General features: G+C 43.3%; 1 long non-coding RNA gene across 22 annotated transcripts; it reads right to left on the bottom strand.

The window, feature by feature from the left end:
- Positions 1 to 4,365: 4,365 nt before the first annotated feature.
- LOC123046320 (uncharacterized) lies at positions 4,366 to 13,800 on the bottom strand. 22 transcript variants are annotated; one of them, XR_006422184.1, is made up of 11 exons: positions 13,095 to 13,800; positions 11,965 to 12,141; positions 11,746 to 11,884; positions 11,584 to 11,641; positions 11,272 to 11,431; positions 8,168 to 11,189; positions 7,535 to 7,593; positions 6,510 to 7,376; positions 6,113 to 6,202; positions 5,121 to 5,607; positions 4,368 to 5,011 (listed from the first exon to the last, which is right to left on the bottom strand). It is a non-coding gene; the product is annotated as an uncharacterized lncRNA (long non-coding RNA). The 22 variants fall into 22 exon arrangements; XR_006422182.1 differs by having other exon boundaries at positions 6,510 to 7,386; XR_006422179.1 differs by having other exon boundaries at positions 4,367 to 5,011; positions 7,535 to 11,189.
- Positions 13,801 to 17,517: the final 3,717 nt, after the last annotated feature.

Here is a 17,517-nt window from a genome sequence, read left to right on the forward strand (position 1 = left end):
GGGGTCGAAGGGGGCGCCGCCGCTTCTCTCTGTTGACAGAGAGCAATTTACTGAGAGAGGGAAGAACTGCCCGGGGAGAGCTGGTCCGATGCGGCTTAAGTCAATGTGCAACGCCTAAGCGCTAGGCGCTGTACATTGTATTGTGTGGTGCCTAACGCTTAGGCGCTGCACGGCTGGCTGTGGGGCCGCGCCTGACCCCGGGCTCCCACGCTGGCCGGGCGGGCGGCACCTAAGACCAAGGCGCTGCATAGTGTAATGCAGCGCCCGGCTGTCAGGCGCCACATAAAACAGTCAGTTTGTGATTTTTTTTAAGGACAGTTCAGATCATAAATTGATTACGCCAACAGGTCAAATATGTGTTTTTTTGCTTGAGAGAGAATGATGAAGGACAGTCAGAAAAAGAAAAAATCTTTTCATCCACGACGGAGTCGTCCGGACTAAGAACAACATGCAACTTCGTTCGGTTGTTCATGCAAAGAGGTGGGCGAAGAGATGATTTCCTGCCGGAGCTGAAACAAAAATCACATCTTCGGCCCATGCGTGAACGAAAGATCCTCTTTGGCCGAGGCGCGGAAAAAAACGGGTTCTTCGTCGTGGCTAGGAACCAAGAGCACCTCTTCGGCCGACAAGCGACCGATAGAAATGCAATTTTTCAAAACGATAATAGTTTCAATAGCTTTGCTCCGGCATCAAGTGCAGCATCTGAGCAAGGTTTGGCGGAGGCGGACTGCAGTTCATTTGCACCGACGAAAGCGCGCGCGATATTTTCTCGAACCACAGAAAACCGACGCCATCTCAACCAGGCAGAGAGAATTCAGGTGGGCCGATCGTACTGCTCGCAGGCGCGGCCGGTCGGGGTCCAGCTCGGCTTCTCCATGTCCGCATCCGCGATCCGCAGCTCTTTCCTGCCAAACGCGGAGCACGGCGTCACGGCCCGATGCCACGGCGGTTGTCGCCGTCCCCAAACGTGCTAATCTACTGGTCTGGCCGACGGCCCGTAAACATCTCGCCGTTCAGCGCACGCTCGCCGATCGCCGCGGCGTACAGCGACACGCCATTGGCCACTACTACTACACGTGAAGCATTCGTTTCACTAGGGTTCGTGTCTCGCGGATCGTGTGGCTGCCTTGATTAATCTGGCACGGGGCTTTCGACGCAAAGGCGAGACTGCGACGGCTGTAGCTGTAGTGGCCTCTGGCCTCTAAAGGTCGTCGCGTGTGCGCCTCTTGAACCACCGATCGGCTACACAGTGCATTCGTGCGTGCGACTTGATTGTGCTTTGAGCTAGCTAGCTGTATGTATGGTCAGAACTGGGAGCCAAGAACCCAGCTGAAAGTGACATGGAGTTGGAGGGCCGCTCATCCTCGTGACGCCAACAGTGCTCTCTTAATTGCCATCTCCTGACCGACACTTGCAGCTCATACTGGCCTGATCACATTGATACTCAGATAGTACTACCTGTCATCTCCTTAATATCGACAACTTGGAGTAACAAGCTCAGAAGGCTCTGCTGCAAATCAAGTTGAGCTTTTCACACTTGTACAGCGTAGCTAGTGAATTATGAGCAGTCACCGCCAAATGAGCAGCCTTAAAATCACACAAGAGTGAAATTTGAAGCCGAAAGGTAGCATGTAACTATGCTTGGTGATTGTAAGCTGTACTGACAAGTTAGTACAGCAATGACTAGCGAAGTACTAGTAGTTGATGAATCAATTCACGACCCAAAACGTGTAGTACTACGTACTATACCAAAATGAGGCATTGGGATGCACAGTACGTAAAGCGTCGCCGTCGCCCAATTAATTTGCCCAGTTGTCTTGACGAAACAGGCGCGCATTCTATACGCCGAAACGCAGACGATCTTCTTGGATCATTCTTAATGCTTGTAGTTTCATCCTTTGTTGCGACACGAGTAGCTAAGCGGCGCACGAAAGGTAATGCCAATCTGGGATTTGATCAAGTCGACAGCCAAATCTTGTTTTGGCTTGCAGTCGAAGGAGAGCCGTGACCCATGTGTGGACGAGTATATTAGAGCTGCCAAACAAACTTAAAGCAATGCATAAACATTTTGCCCGTCTATCGCGACCAATACATATCGGATATTGGTTCTGGTTTTGCGTGTACGGAGGGTTCAACGCGAATGCAGCCAAGGACCAGTCAAATTCGGGCGTTTGCTGAGACTTGAGAGCTGAGACCATGAATTCGTTGACCTGTCTGTCTCTTTGCAAGGCTCTCCGCAGGCTGCAGCTAGACGGACAAAAATCTTCAAGTGGATATGCTTGTCCAGCATAGTAAAGAAAAGTTTGTGCCATCGGTTAGGACAAGCCATCAGCTTTGATGCACACGTGCATTTGAGGATTTCAACACAGTATCATTGTTCAGTGTTGCGTGTCACCATGCATGAATGGATTAGTCCATTTCGCCTCGCGTTAGCATGGCTAATTTAGTTGGCACAAAGATGCGACGAAGCAGTTTAAAAGGTGTAATCTCCAAAAGGGTTTCGAAGTATATGCTTGTCTGCTCGGAAGTTATCCATCAGCCGCGTTACCAAAGTCAGACAGAAATTGAAGAATATATAAATGATGAAACGTGATGTCAGTGGGAAGGTAGGCGCCTCGTCCCTGTTTACGTCTCCCACCTTCAAACTTTTGGCATGCATAATAACAACTCGAACGTGACATTGGCTGATATGCGTTTGATAAACACCCCAGGACTGAAAGCACGATACAAATATGCTTCAGTATCAACCTATAATTTGACTAATGCATGAGCCAAAAAGGCCCGCCGTCTGGTTGGAGGCTGAAAGCAACGCGCCAGCGCCGTGAACCGTGCTTGAAAAGCGACTTGAGGCGTCTGCCTGTCTCTCGGAGCTAGGAAGAAAACAAAGGTCATGGTGGTAGAAACCTAAGCTTATGGCTCATGCCCTTGTCTTATGCTCGGGTAGTACTACGACGTACTGCCCGGACCGGACGTGTGGCATGGACTGACACGGCTGCCGTTTCACCGGAGGAATCCAGACGGGATTATTACGGACTCGTCGATGTGACGCGCTGGTCCTATAGCAAACGCAGGAACGGAGCCCTGTGTGAATGCAGCACTAGCAAGGGTGCATTGTTCCTCGCCTGCTGTACTCTTGTTTACAGCAACAAGCGAAGAAGCATATCCTTGTGTCAACGGAAGATGCAACGCACAAGACTTCTTTGCTAAGCTAACCTTGCGCGGGCCGGCAGGGAATTCTCGACCGTTGATTTGTGCCTTGATAGGAGAAAGGAATATCCAGCGGTGCGCGGCCAGGTTTGTTCCCTGCTCTTAAAAAAATATATTACCAGATTTTATTCCTCACTAGCACATATGCCCGTGCGTTGCAAGGGGAGAAAAAAAATACTAATCAGTTAGAATTGTATGTAGAAAACTTAAATGAAATTACTTTAGCAGTCATCTTGATTATTTGATTATTTGATTTTGGGCTACGGAGCTAAAACAATTGGTGAGTATAAAAATAGGTCCAAAATCTAGCATGCATTGTTGGAATTATATGGGGTAAAAACTCTAATCAGTGGTAGAAAAATTAAAAATAACAAACATGTGGGCTGATCAAGGCTCGGCAAATAATTGTTTCAGTGCAATCTAGAAACATGCTGCTAGAAAAAGATTACAGAGATAATCTGACCTTTGCCAATCCCCACACTTCATTATTAAGCTAGCTACAATTCACAGGTCAGCTTGATCACAGCATGTTCAACATTAATTATCAGCTAAAGATAATGCTCTAAGAAAAGCTCATTTTATTTCCGTAATAATCACCTTTTGTTAAAATAGATTATTCCAAACTCCTTCAATCCTTATGGTTTGGTTATAATAATACGATAGAGGGCCACGTCAATATATAGATACAGTGAACTGAATATCAATAAATAATAGAGGATGTGAAAAATCCAAAAGTAATATGTCGACACGATAAAGTAAACTTAGTTACATAAAACAATAGTACCTTTCTTTCACTCATTCTCATGACCATTGTAGTATTGCTATTGCTAAGCATGATACAAACCTTTGTTAGCTATTGCAGTGACAATGAAAATGTGTGACTGAGCACGTGTATTGTTCAGCAGATCACATGATACAAACCTTTGTTAGCTATTGCAGTGACAATGAAAATGTGTGACTGAGCACGTGTATTGTTCAGCAGATCACATATGTATAGGAGTCAACTCGAAAGAGGAAACTATGTAAAAGAATTCTTCAAGGAAATTAAACAACATGGTTCACACTGTATCCATACTATCATCCTTGAGATTGCAAATATGACTTAGACGATCATACTGATAAAAAAAATATCACATCTAACTGCGTGTGACCGGAAAGCTCAGAGTGAAACACATTACTAACTAAACTGATATCTGCAAATGAAAAAGACATAAGCAAGAAATCAGGATTATTTAGATAGCTTGAAAAGTAAGGATTCTAAATCTGAAATAAGCTCTTGAGGGGTGATACATACTGCGCTCTGATGAATGAGTCAAAGCATAATGGAGATATTCACATCCAATGACACTGATGAGACCGAAGACATGAGACGGTGTATCTCTGTGGCATTCAAGTGCCTATTCCTTCACCCAAAGAAAGGTCAACTATGTCGAAAGCTTATCGAGATTTTTGTCATCTGACCTTACATGTAAAATATTTGCAAATGTATCATCTTGGGCTTGTTTAGTCCAGAATAAAACTTGGCTGTGCAAGCATCTTCATACCAAATAATCGATGCTATTTCTATTGGGCATCACAGAATACATGGGTTGTGACAATTTTAAATTGTACAATGTTTTCTGCTGATCATAAATCATGGATCAAGTTGGAGGCTTGTAAGTGATGATAATTTGCAAAACTCTGCTGGGTGACTCCTCTTCTAGTTGGGAATCTTGTTGCAATCATGTATCCGACCACAACACATATGCTGTAAAATAAAGAAAACCATGTTCATCCATCCTATTGCAGAGTGAACAACAGCATTCTGCAACTCAGCAAGAAGACCGAGGCGTTACAACTCTCTCTGCCGAAACATTACATAGAGACTGATTATGAACACAAGCAACACTACCGTCATATGAAGAATCACTCACAGCGAAAATGGAGTGACATACTTGTCCTCAAGCCAGCTTCCCACAAAGCAAATACAGGATGTAGTGCAAAATACAATGTTCCGTCGCGGCTCTCGGTTCCTCAATTACAGTATCTCAGGGAAAAATAAGGTTCCTACACATTTTGTAGTGATAAAAGAATTGTTGGGAGAGTAATATCACCATTTATTAAAATTCTCCCTGCAAGGAAAGCAGAGTCTGGCTCCTAAGATCGACTAAGTACCCTTCTCCATAATGGAACATGCAGTAGCTGAAAGAACCACCTCAAGATGATTGGTCTCCTTGCAGACCATGCTTCTCCTCGAGATGGATGCTTCATCTGATTGTTCAATCCATTTTCCTTGATGCTTCGTCTGATTGTTCCCTATTTGTTTCTTCCCTTCCTTATTTCCCTGTTAAGGGAACTCAATTCTTAAACTTATTTCTCGCTGTTGGCTTATTGATGATTCTGAAGACTGCTTGTTGACACCTAGGAAATTCAAAGGCATAAAGAAATTGAGAGGATTGGGTGTAAAGGGGCGAGGTGGGACTATTTAATAGAAGGAGCAACCATCTTTTCCACAAAAAACACTGGGCTAGCTCAGTTGGTTGTGGCAATAGGTATGTGACACGGAGATGGCTTCGTTGGGCGGGTGTTTTTTCCCAAGAAAATTGAGCGAGGGAGGGTAGGTGAACAGATCAAAAATACCATCAAGTCAAGTTGGTCCTTGCTGCAGCTAGTTGCACCAAGAGTTGCTCTATTACATGTACTGATGCGGGGTAAAAGGATTTAGATTATCTAATGTTATTGTCTAAAACCAAGAAGGAATAATAAAAATAATATTTGATCAAGGATGATGCAACTCCTTCAGCAAATTTCCGTGAAGTTCTGCTACCTGGTATAACATGTTTACTATTTGTATTATCACAGCTAACCACTAATGCACACCTTCAGCCAAATAACTACAGAGATGTACAGTGGAACCATTCAGTACCTGTGACCACGGCGGCGATCTTTTTTTGCTGGAACTGTTCTTTTTTTTGCTGGGGCCGGCCAACTTTTTTGATGGAAACATAAATTTGTTCTGTTGGCGGAAAATATAAATAGAGCATTAACTAACAGCAAGGCTATTGGATTTTGAAACCACAATAGTGAAATAAATAGGTAGAAATTCAGAAGAACTACTGCTATTTAGAACTGTAGTTGTTTAAGTCTGATATTAAAAAGACTAGTGTCTAAGAGTCAAACTACCTAACTGTGGTATTAAACACGGCAATCAAATGTTAAAAAGATCAGCTTTGTGGTACGTCGCAACTTGCAAGCTAGCACACTGAAAAACTGAATATATTCTGAAATCTGCATCCACGGGAAGATAAAAGTAACTGTTATACCTTAATAGTAACTGTTAAGAGAAGGAACAAATCTCGCTGGGAGACACCAGATACCATCACAACTTTGAACCTGCCACAAGGGATATTTCCCACGACGTGCCTCTTAAGACCAAATTCAGCAATCAACACCTCGTCAATTTGCTCTACGAAGTTCAGGCAACCATCATTAGGCACAAAGTCAGCAATCTTCTCCCCGTTCTTCATCAGGTGGTGGACACAAACACACTTAAGGATGACCGAGCTAGGTTGCTTGGCCTCAATAGTGGATACCACACCCGGGTAGCGTGTTGGTCAAGTACTTGCAGATGCTATTGCCGTCGCTCGTGCTCGGACATAGGGTTCGTGGGATTCCCAGTGGTATATGTGTGTGACCTCGTCGGAATGGGGGTGCAGCAAAAAAAACTGATTCCAATCCACACCTCTTTTAGATAATAGCACAAAAGATGGGAGAAGTTACAACATAAGTACATGATGAAGGTTGATTTGTTATCTCAAAATGTTAATATGGTTGGTCCATAAAGATGTAGCTACCCTTAAACATAGGCTTAAAAACTGCATTAAATTTTTATGCAGCGATGACAGATGAATAGGGGGCACATGGGATACTAACCTGATACTTCAGAAAAGAATGGTCAACAGTTAGCATTAGAGGATGTCAATTCTTGTTGCGCTTCATTCAGAGATATGTGCCTTGCATCATGTCATACATAACCAGAGGTCCTTTTTCTGTCTAACCAATCTTCCATCGTGACAGAGATATGCTAATGACATTTTTCCGATACCTGACTTTTAGACGTAATGGAGGCACAATTACAATGTCTATTCTTCAGATAAAAACAAGAGGGCTTGATGATCCTTATTGAAGATCTGAAAACAACTAAAGATATTGTTTGTACAGAAATCAACAATTATATGTTCAATTAGTTGTTGCTAGTAACCAGTTAGTGAATCAAATAACAACGATTTGGAGCTTTAATTAAAGGAATTGGTTCAGTTAAATCTTGAGTCGATGGCTAGGTTGTTACCTGACGAAAACATCATGCTGCCCCTGCCACCGGCCCAACAACTTGAACCCTGTCCTTCTCTGCATTAGGACAAGCCATTACGCCAGTCAAAGATCTAGCTTGTGAACTCTGCCACCATGCGCCTGCTGTATGGCGCCACCATGCATGTGAATTTCAGCAATTTTGTTTTGAGGTGAACACATCACTCTTCTTATTTGTAATTCCTTTTTATAAGTTGTATATAAGAGCAACCATAATGTGCTTTTCTATTTAAAAATTGAAAAAAAAGTCATCTCTTATAGGCATAACAAAAGAAAAGTGGAGGGCACTGTGAACATCAAATTTGTATATTAGCACATCTCATGGGAAATATTTTGCTAATTCATGAATTAATACACATGCATTAGCCATCACATTAGCAAGTCTATAGATACATGCCACTCTGTAGCTGAGAGATTGAAAGCGAGATCTGTTTTCGGTGGCCGATGTGCATCAAATGAGGAACTTTTTGTGGCTGCTCTCCATCGAATAGCAATTGAATCTCAATACCAATTAGAGAAGGGAGAGGTCGCAATGCTTATTAGAGAAGGGAGAGGAACTTACAGTAGCTACTCTGCATCAAATATGCCGATGCAACACATGTTATTTCCTTACCTAGGGACTTGTCCCTTCGACCGGCGTCCAACGGCAGCAGTAGCACCACCGGGGCACCAATCCAGCCGCGCAGGATCCCGCCACCTCTTCCTTCCCTTCTTCATCCCGGCTCTCTCTCTGGCCGCACGCAGGACAGCTGCTGCCGCCGTGCAGCTCGTCGCCCCCCCCACGCGGGAGACGGGACCTCCGCGTCGTTCCTCGCGCCCTCTCCTTCTCCCTGCCTCTCCTCCTTTATATCTTCCCTTACCTGTCTTTCTCACAGGTGCAGCGCCACCGTCGCCATGAAGAGACCCCGCCGGAGAATGTGTCGGCCAGCATGGCGAACACCTCGAAGATGAGCCCCGTGCCGTCAACGCCCGTCAGTTCAAGCATGGTGGCCGTGGCCGCCGGCGGCGACGCCGTTTGTTCGCACGGAGAGGCGAGGTCGAGGAGGATGCTGGCGCGCGGAGAGGTGCAACGGTCGTTGCTTGTGGTCGCCGGCGACGGCGGGTCGGGCGCCGGCGCACGACGGAATGGGCGTAGCCGCCGGCGCAGAGTGGATAAGAGGAAGGAAAGGACTGTGGACTGAATTGAAATTCTTATAGGGTTGTTTCTGTAATAAAACAGGGATGGCGGGTTGATTTCCTGGAAACTGAGGGGCTTTCTTGCAAAACAACCACGACGGACGACCAAGGGCAACCGATTGGTTTATTATATACACTAGGAAACATGCCCGTGCGTTGCAACGGGAGAAACAATCCACCCACATGAACATGTAATTTTTGAACGCATGGCAAAATATTCTAACTAAGATGAAATCAAAAGATAAAATGAGCAAAGCTACAGGATTAACATACATCTCCAGTGACAAGATTAATTGTGCAAAGCAAAAAAGGATAGCTATGTATCAACAGACTTAGCTTGATGCCACATCAATTCACATGTTTGCTGTTTAATCCTCAAATTGACCAATCTTGAAAATATTTTGTTGTTGAATAAATATGAACCAAAGGAATCGAACATATAAAATAATTCTAACCAATTAAGAATCTACAATTGACAAATAATCGTGGTGCTAATAGCAGAATGACCATTTTCTTAAACAAATTTTAGAACCAAAGATATTAAATGGGAAACTTCTGGCTTCTGAGATAATGGAACTGGGTCTTCTCATACTGCTCTAGTACATCCTTACCTTTTCATTTAGGACCTGAAAGCTGAAAAGAAGCAAAAATGAAAGTCAAATTTGTGGTCACCGGAAGCATTTACAATGTAAACCAAAAAATATAGTCTTCCCACGACTACCTTATTAGAGAACTTGTATATATTTGAAGGTGTGTCTAGAAGGCAATTAATTAAGTCTAACTGATGGATATCGTTTTTCTATCAGAAAAGTGGTTTTTCCAGTCATCAACTGATAAAAAAATGCATCCTATGCTCCAAATGGAAGGTAAATGCTGCATTTTGGAGGAAACGACATTCCAAACATGTTAAGAAACATGAATATAAGCAAAATCCGGGAAATTATTACAGATGATTTTACTCTTCTTGGAAGCAAGATAAGTTTGTTCGAATGTAGTCGAATTCATTTATTGTCAAACATTATAGTATTACTAACATGTCTACACTGTTAACTAAAATGCTAACTAAGTGGCAACTATTTTGTACTCCCTCTGTAAACTAATATAAGAGTGTTGAGATAACTAAAATAGTGATCTAAATGCCCTTATATTAGTTTACGGAGGGAGTACCTTGTAGTTGTGTTTTCTAGAGCTCACTGATGACAAGGGAACAACACATGTGACAGAAGAAGTAGGGGGCAAGGAGTTTAGTACTGTACATGATAAGCATCAAAAAGCAGTCTTTGATGTAAATACACAAGAGATTGGAATCTACAATGTTTAAAGATGGTAATTCCAAAAGGAGTAAGAATTCTCCTTGAAACCAGAAACATATGTACAACATGAGAACTACACAGATTTTCCATGGTCAACCATTGAGAAGTTTAACGCATGACAAAAGTGCAATACATCTACAGAAGATCTCCATTGATCACGTGGAGGCACGGCCAACGTACTGCTAAATGATAATATGCACTAAATAAGAGTTGGTAGAATATGATTTTGGTTTCACATCCATCTTCTGTAAAGCAGCGGCCCCTGCCATTAAATGCTGATGGGGAGACTCTGACCTGTGCATGTCCTTACTTTCTTCCTTAATAGCTACAGAAAATATGTAACAAATGAATAGGGGCAAATTCTACGGCAAGACAAACCAACAAGAACATCTAGCCTACAACCATGTTAGGAACCAGAGAAATATAGCTACTGAAACATATTATTATTTTCAGTCAACTTACATATATAGGGTGTAGTTTTTCCCCCCACCCCATCTTTACTAAAATGAAGCCAACAGAAATAATTTTAGGTCGTGAATTAACACACAGCCACGCACATCAGGAAGCTACCTACATAAGGACCAAAAATACCAGCCGCACGTCGCTAGCTACTAAGCACCGGTACACAGGAACAGGATTTATCCCATCACTGATTTGAAAATTTATGCTTCCAGTCAGTGATACTGCTCGACAGGATCTTTGCTCGGTCCGAACCAATAAATGGAGGTGCCTAGCTAAATGGGATTTAACATAAAATAAAACAACGTCGTACCTCAGAATCAGTGACCAAAGACCATAAGCTAGATGGAGATGGAGTAGCACCAATACCCAGAAAAACTACAACACCGCTGCTTTGATCTAAAGGTACTTTCTAATTTTTAGAAGTAGAAATCACAAGAAAAGTCACCTGAAAAGGAGCATCATAGGAACTTATAGCGAAAGCTAAAGGCATGGTAATTCTGGGCAGCATTCATAGTGTTGTTGGAACAACATGTGAGTGCAAGTATGATACTGAAGGTGCTATGCCATTGCATCTATTTAATAAAATGTGCAAAGCTAATTAACCTTGAAAGATCCGCTTGTTGAGTTCATCCTCTACATATCTATACACGCAATTTATTCAGGTACATTCCATTTTCTTTAACACTGAAAGAAACATAAAAATTGATTGACTTAAATGCAATATCACAATAAAACAGATCTGATGAGAAAGAGGAAAGGTGGATACCTTTGCTTATCTGACGAAGACGGGCGATGAACCCTGTGGCGGCGCGTTGAGCATGGCCTTGTGTAGACTGGCAACGCGGATCTGCGTTCCCACACCCACGTACAAGTCAGAGCTGTCACGTCGTGTCGCCGGTAGGGCTTCAATAGACGACGTCGTAAGCCTGCTCATAAGAATGATTTCTGTCAGGTCATTAGCAATTGTCTGAAGTGGATTTCAAAGTTTAGTTTGTACATAAAATCTGTTGTAACGTATACTGAATTGGAGTTCAGATCTGATATAGCGAAAGGAGGCTGCGACTCGGTGTACAGATACCTTAAACCTTGGGCGATGCCGATGGCTATTTTCATTCGTCTGAGCCAAAAGAATTGGGCTGCTTCACCATATAAAGGAAGAAAACAAATGAGATCAAATCTACGACACACAGAAAATGCAAATATTTAGTCTGTCCTAATGAAATTGAAGAGATAGACTTACAATGTAGGTGTAAGCTCGTATAGGGTCCCATTTGATTTTTACTCAAAGACTAACATCCTCGAGAATGGGTCACTCTATCTGCCATATAGCCTAGAGACTTTGCTATGTTCTCATGATTCAACCTTGTCAGATCAATAACCTACAATGTTCATCCCATTTTATTTATTTATTATTTGAGTTAAAAGGTGTTTCCGAGTCGCAATTTTAGAGAAACGATACCTTGTTTCGGTAAAAGAGCTCATGCTGGCTAGTCCAATGACCTTGAAAGGCGCATAATGATACGATAGAAACCTCAGATCCATTCTTCATTGTTTCTTTGTAGACTATAGTCTTTGGAGTTGAGCCAATTATGTTGCTAAAATCCTCACAAGCTACTTCAAGTTCCTGGTTACTCAACTATGGAAACTTTTCAGCATATCAGAATTTGAGGAAAGCATGAACAAATTAGCAACAATGTATGTTAGACAAATAATCAATTTTTTTATATAGTTAATACCAACCAATCAGTACTGTTATCTCGTCGCTCCAACTTTTTGAACTACTCCATGATGATATTCTTATAGAAGGTTTTAGATTACAGCTTCTGGAGGCAGTAACAACACCAGTGATCACAGAAACAAGCAGGAGAGCACCGGTTGCGATTTCCAAAACAATAAGCCAAGTCGGTTACTGCACTATCATCCTTATGCTCAGAAGTATTCTGTTTTCATTGAAAAATCATTCACTTTTATTCTGATTGCATAAACTGAAGGTTCGTTTTTTAGTCACACTGTCCCAAGACACACCTCAACTTGTATCTTCAAATTCGAGCTTAGCATAGAATGTGAGAATCGTCTAAAAGTTTAAGACATACACGTGATCCAAGTCAACCAATCTAGGCATGGTAAAGTCTACAAAGATGATTCACTACCTTACTGTGTTATCAATTGATGGAAAATTGGCACAGCTTCTACGATAATCCTGCTAGTACAACTGTAACAATTACAATAATAATCTTGGTTTTTCCATTTGAATAAAAGAACACAAACCATCATGAGCCCCCTATGAAATCAGCACAACCATGATTCTGATCTTTCTTTTTCTTTTTTTGCATGGACCATGATTTTGATCTGCTATAAGATTTATCCTTGAGTTCATAATATTCAGAGTAAAGACGTCACCAGTGGAAAAACTCCAAGAAAAACCATGTATGCGTGAAAGAAACATCAACTGTTAGCATTATCTAGATAATCATGGGAAGAACATATAGAAGTTAATAAAGTCCCAAAGAAATCAATCAAGCGTGCAGAATTTACATGGTTGCTATCTAGCTAGCATGGGCTATTACTATTAGCCAATGGAACACGTACCGGAGGATTCAATTAGGCATGATGTAGTGTAGTTTCGTGCACATCTGGTTGGCTTCCTTCATCATTGTTGCCGGCTAGTATGTGTGCATCTGGTCAGCCTGCTTCTTCGTAGTTCTACACCAGTACCTTGCTCGGAAGTGGATTTGAGTTTCACTCGCTGCTTCCTGATCCTCCCAAGGAGAGGCGCTCCTCACGCGCACCACTGCCCTCGCACCGCTGCACCCCTGCCGCACCCTTCCATCTTCCCCGTCCTTCTTCTCCTACCTCTCCTCCACCATGGATCCTCCTCTGTCTCTCTTTTCTCTACCAGAAAATCGAATCACCACCATGACCTTGGAGCTCTCCCTGCCAGCCACTGAGGCCCGCCTCCACTTGCAAGGACTTCGCGCCGCCGCACCGGATCTCTCCTTCTCCCGCGCCCGCTGGATCCCGCCGCCGCCGTTTTGCATCAAGCAGACGCATTGTCCCCAGCCTCTCGAGCCGCCGCATTGACCTGATCCAGAAGCTGCGCTCGAGCGCCAAGACGGGGCGGCGAGCGGGAAGAGGTGCGGCCGGGGCGGCGGGTGGGTTGAGGTCGGCCGCGGCGGCGCGTGGTGCGGCGGCGGCTAGGGTTGGCTCGGCCTAGGCACGGGCCAGGGTCGAGGCGAGGCGAGGAGGCAGACGCGTACGGGTATTCTTTTTCTAGCGAACCGTTTTTCATGGCAGCTTAATAATGGATTGCGGGTTGAATACGTGAAACCACAGGGGCTTTTATGCAAAAGTACTGATGACGGACGACCAGAAGCATTAGCTGCTTTATTAGTAGGGAAAGACTAGTGCATATGCACGTGATGCAATGGGAGATAAAATAGTATAAATTTAAAGTCAGTATGAATTATATACGCAAGCAAAACCCTGTGTGCACACGAAAAAGGAACATTTAACTTCTCGGTTTCGCCGCGCGTGAAGGAATCAATCTGCTATTTTTCCACTTATTGATCGAGGACATTTAAGATTTTGTTACATCATCGTATGACACAGAAGGCCCATGAGTTATTTCATCTATTTTTCCTTTCAATCCTTTCAATCGAGGGGATTTAAGGTATGAAGTTTCTGAATATTCTAAAAAACATGAACAATTTTAAAAATCCTGAACAGTTTTTCAAAAATTGTGTACACTTTTGAAAAATAATATATGAAGGGAATATCTTATAAAATTCACAATATTTTTTGAAAACACAATTGTTTTATAAAAACATGAAATTATTTGAATTTGTGAACATTTTTTCAAAACGGAACATGTATTGAAAATTCATAATTTTTTTAGAAAATGTATATCTTTTATACATGGACATTATTTTTAATTGTGAAAATTTCACTAAAACATGAATATATTTTGAATGTAGAGTATTTTTTTGAAATGCCATTTTATTTTTAGAAATTTTGAACAATCTTTAAAAAATAATTGAAAAATGGGAAATTTTTTTGCAAGTTTCTAATATTTTTCAAAATAGCAACAAAATTTTGGAATTCTGAACATTTTCAGAAATTTATTTTCTATAATTCTGAACGTTTATTGAGAATTTTAATTTACGAAATAAATTCTAAAATAAAATAAACCTAGAAGGGAAAAAGAGATAGGGAAAGATAAGTAAAAATAGAAGTAAAACACATAAATAAAGAAAAATGGGCCAACCCATTATAGGTTGTCCTGTGAGAAATTTGGACTATATATCGCCTAGTGCGAAAAATAGAAATTTCCCAGCTGCGTGGGCAGAAAAATAAGGGGCTTGCTTCGCTGGGCCAAGTGCGCGGCCCACATACAAAAATTCTTTTTCTAGCAGTCTAACACATAAGAATTTAGTACCACCTTGGATAGAAAAAATTTATTTTTGGTGATGAACGGATGAAAAAATTGAAGAAATACACCTTGCTTTATTAGTAGGTATAGATATAGATATAATGACCAAGTCATTTACAAGAGCTGGAAAAATAAAATCAAGAACATTCGAATCCCAAAAGCCGGACGATCTAGTGCTAGAACATATTTTGCAAGGCTATTAGCTAGTACTTCATTAGCCTCTCTAAAGCGTGACCAAACAATGTACTAGCAAATTTAGACGCCAAGTGTTTGCATTCCAGGATAATCAGAAGCTCATGCCCTAGGTATGCTTCATCTTGAACAACTGCCTCAACTCTAAAGGTGCTATCAGACTCAATAAACACTTGACTGCATCCAACATTTGCTGCCAACAGCAGACCGTTCTGAATAGCAATATTCTCCGCTGAATCCACATCACTAATATGAGGCAGGTACCATACTGAAGCTGCTATAAATTCACCATGCTTATCTCGTGCAACAACACCAGTTGTCGGTGTCAAAACCGGCGGATCTCGGGTAGGGGGTCTCGAGTTATGAATCTTGGATCAATGGGGAACAAGGGACGAGGGACACGATGTTTACCCAGGTTCGGGCCCTCTCAAAGAGGTAAAACCCTACAACCTGCTTGATAATATTGAAGTGCATAGGATGATTATAGAGTCAATCTACCATGAGATCAGGTGAACTAAACCCTATAGTTTATATAGACACCAGGGATACTAGGGTTACACATGGTCGGTTATAAGGAAGGAATAATCATGTCAATTTCTTCTTATCTTGACTTGGAGGACACACCAAGGCATCAAAGATCTCCTGCCCGGATACGGAGTTGCCTCATAGTCCGACCTCCAGCAGTTGTAGTGCGGCTCACCTGTCCGGCCCATAAGAGATAGCCTGGTAGCCCGAGGACCCCCTAGTCCGGGACTTCTTAGTAGCCCCCGAACTAGCCTCCAATGCCGGTGTCTCATGATACGTCTGAAGTCTCCGGCTTGCAGGGCGAGTTCTTCCCCCCTCCCCCCTCTCTATGTCGGGCTAGCCATTGTTCGGTCCTGATAACTTGTTCGATCCATCGAGCCATCAAGGGGCCCACATTATCAATTCTCACGCCAGATTAATGACATCCATTGGTTCTCGTGCGCCAAAAGGAGGCGGACGGTCCAATAATCTTTTACAGAAATGCCCCTTATGGGTCAGGTGGAAGGCCTAATAAATAGGCCATGAGCGTGAGGTAACTTATCCCAAATCGAGAAGCCGAGACACTAGCAAATTCGAGAGAAAATGGCCAGTGCTCCAAGCTCCTCCTCCCGCCCCCCACGGACCTCTCCCCGGCAACTAGGCGAATTGCACAATCTCTCATCTTCAACTCAACAGACTCAAGACACAAGGATATCTCCCTGCTTTAGATCTTGTTTCCACCCGTCCGGGATTAACTTCCACGAACGGTGAGGCCTTCGCAGAAAACTTCCCCGCTCCACGCATGGGAGAGAGGGTATGTTTCGTGCCCTTCCTCTTACGGGGCTTGGGCTTTCCGATCCACCCCTTCCTTAGGGGTCTACTAGAGTTCTACGGGATCCAACTTCACCACCTCACCCCCGGGTCAATCCTGCACATCTTGGGCTTCGTTGCCTTTTGCGAGATATTTCTGGGCTGCGGGGCCCATTTCAAATTGTGGAGAAAGTACTTTTGCCTCGTCCCACACACCTGGGGAGGGACCATCTTTGAAGTGGGCGGAGCCGAGGTATGGAGCATAGCCGGGACAGGGTACCCTATGGGGACCCGAAAGAAGGATTCTGACGAGTAGACCTCATAGTGGTTTTATATCGAAGACGTCCCCTTACTTGAACCAGCTTGGAGAGGACTGCCCGAATACTCGGGCGCTCCTTTAAAGAAGCGGTTTAATTGTTGGCTGAAAAACCCTTCCCAAGGGGAGAGTGCCGAAGTACAACGTTTGGCCGCTAAGGTGAGGTTGTTAGTTTATAGCAAACTAACCATCATAGACGTGATGGCCGCCACCACTACTCGATGCGTGCAACCTCTTCAACAAAGGATGCACCCCCTGTGTGCTACAATGGGACAAGCAACGCGACCCGCTACAAACGGCAGGGGACTAACAACCAGGTAGCAATGGCAGCTATATTGGCCGACCTCTTCAAGGGAGAGGAAGAAGAATTCGCCCGTCTAAGGAACAGGGACGACTATTCCAGCTATAACCCCATTGAATGGGTAAGCTCAATTTTCATTTGCACAGTTCGGACCTTATGTCTGCATCCACTAATCAGGTATTTCATTCTTTTGAACAGAATTGGAGGCCTCATGTTGAGGCCATCAGCTGCCACGCTCCACAACTAGAGAACCATTCCCGTGATGACGATCCAGGGTTCCACGACGACCCAGAGGTGTCAGTTGATTTCGAGGATGGTTTTTTTTACCAGGAGAGTCTTGACGACTCTAAGGTGGCCGTACTAGCCGATCACGCCGGGCCCCTTCCTTCTTCCGCTGTAAGTAGCAAGAAGGCCTCATCCCGAAATGGGTGTTCGCTTTGCGCCATTCCGAGTATGCTAA

Source organism: Triticum aestivum, chromosome 2B, assembly GCF_018294505.1.
Source record: "Triticum aestivum cultivar Chinese Spring chromosome 2B, IWGSC CS RefSeq v2.1, whole genome shotgun sequence".
Classification (NCBI taxonomy): domain Eukaryota; kingdom Viridiplantae; phylum Streptophyta; class Magnoliopsida; order Poales; family Poaceae; genus Triticum; species Triticum aestivum.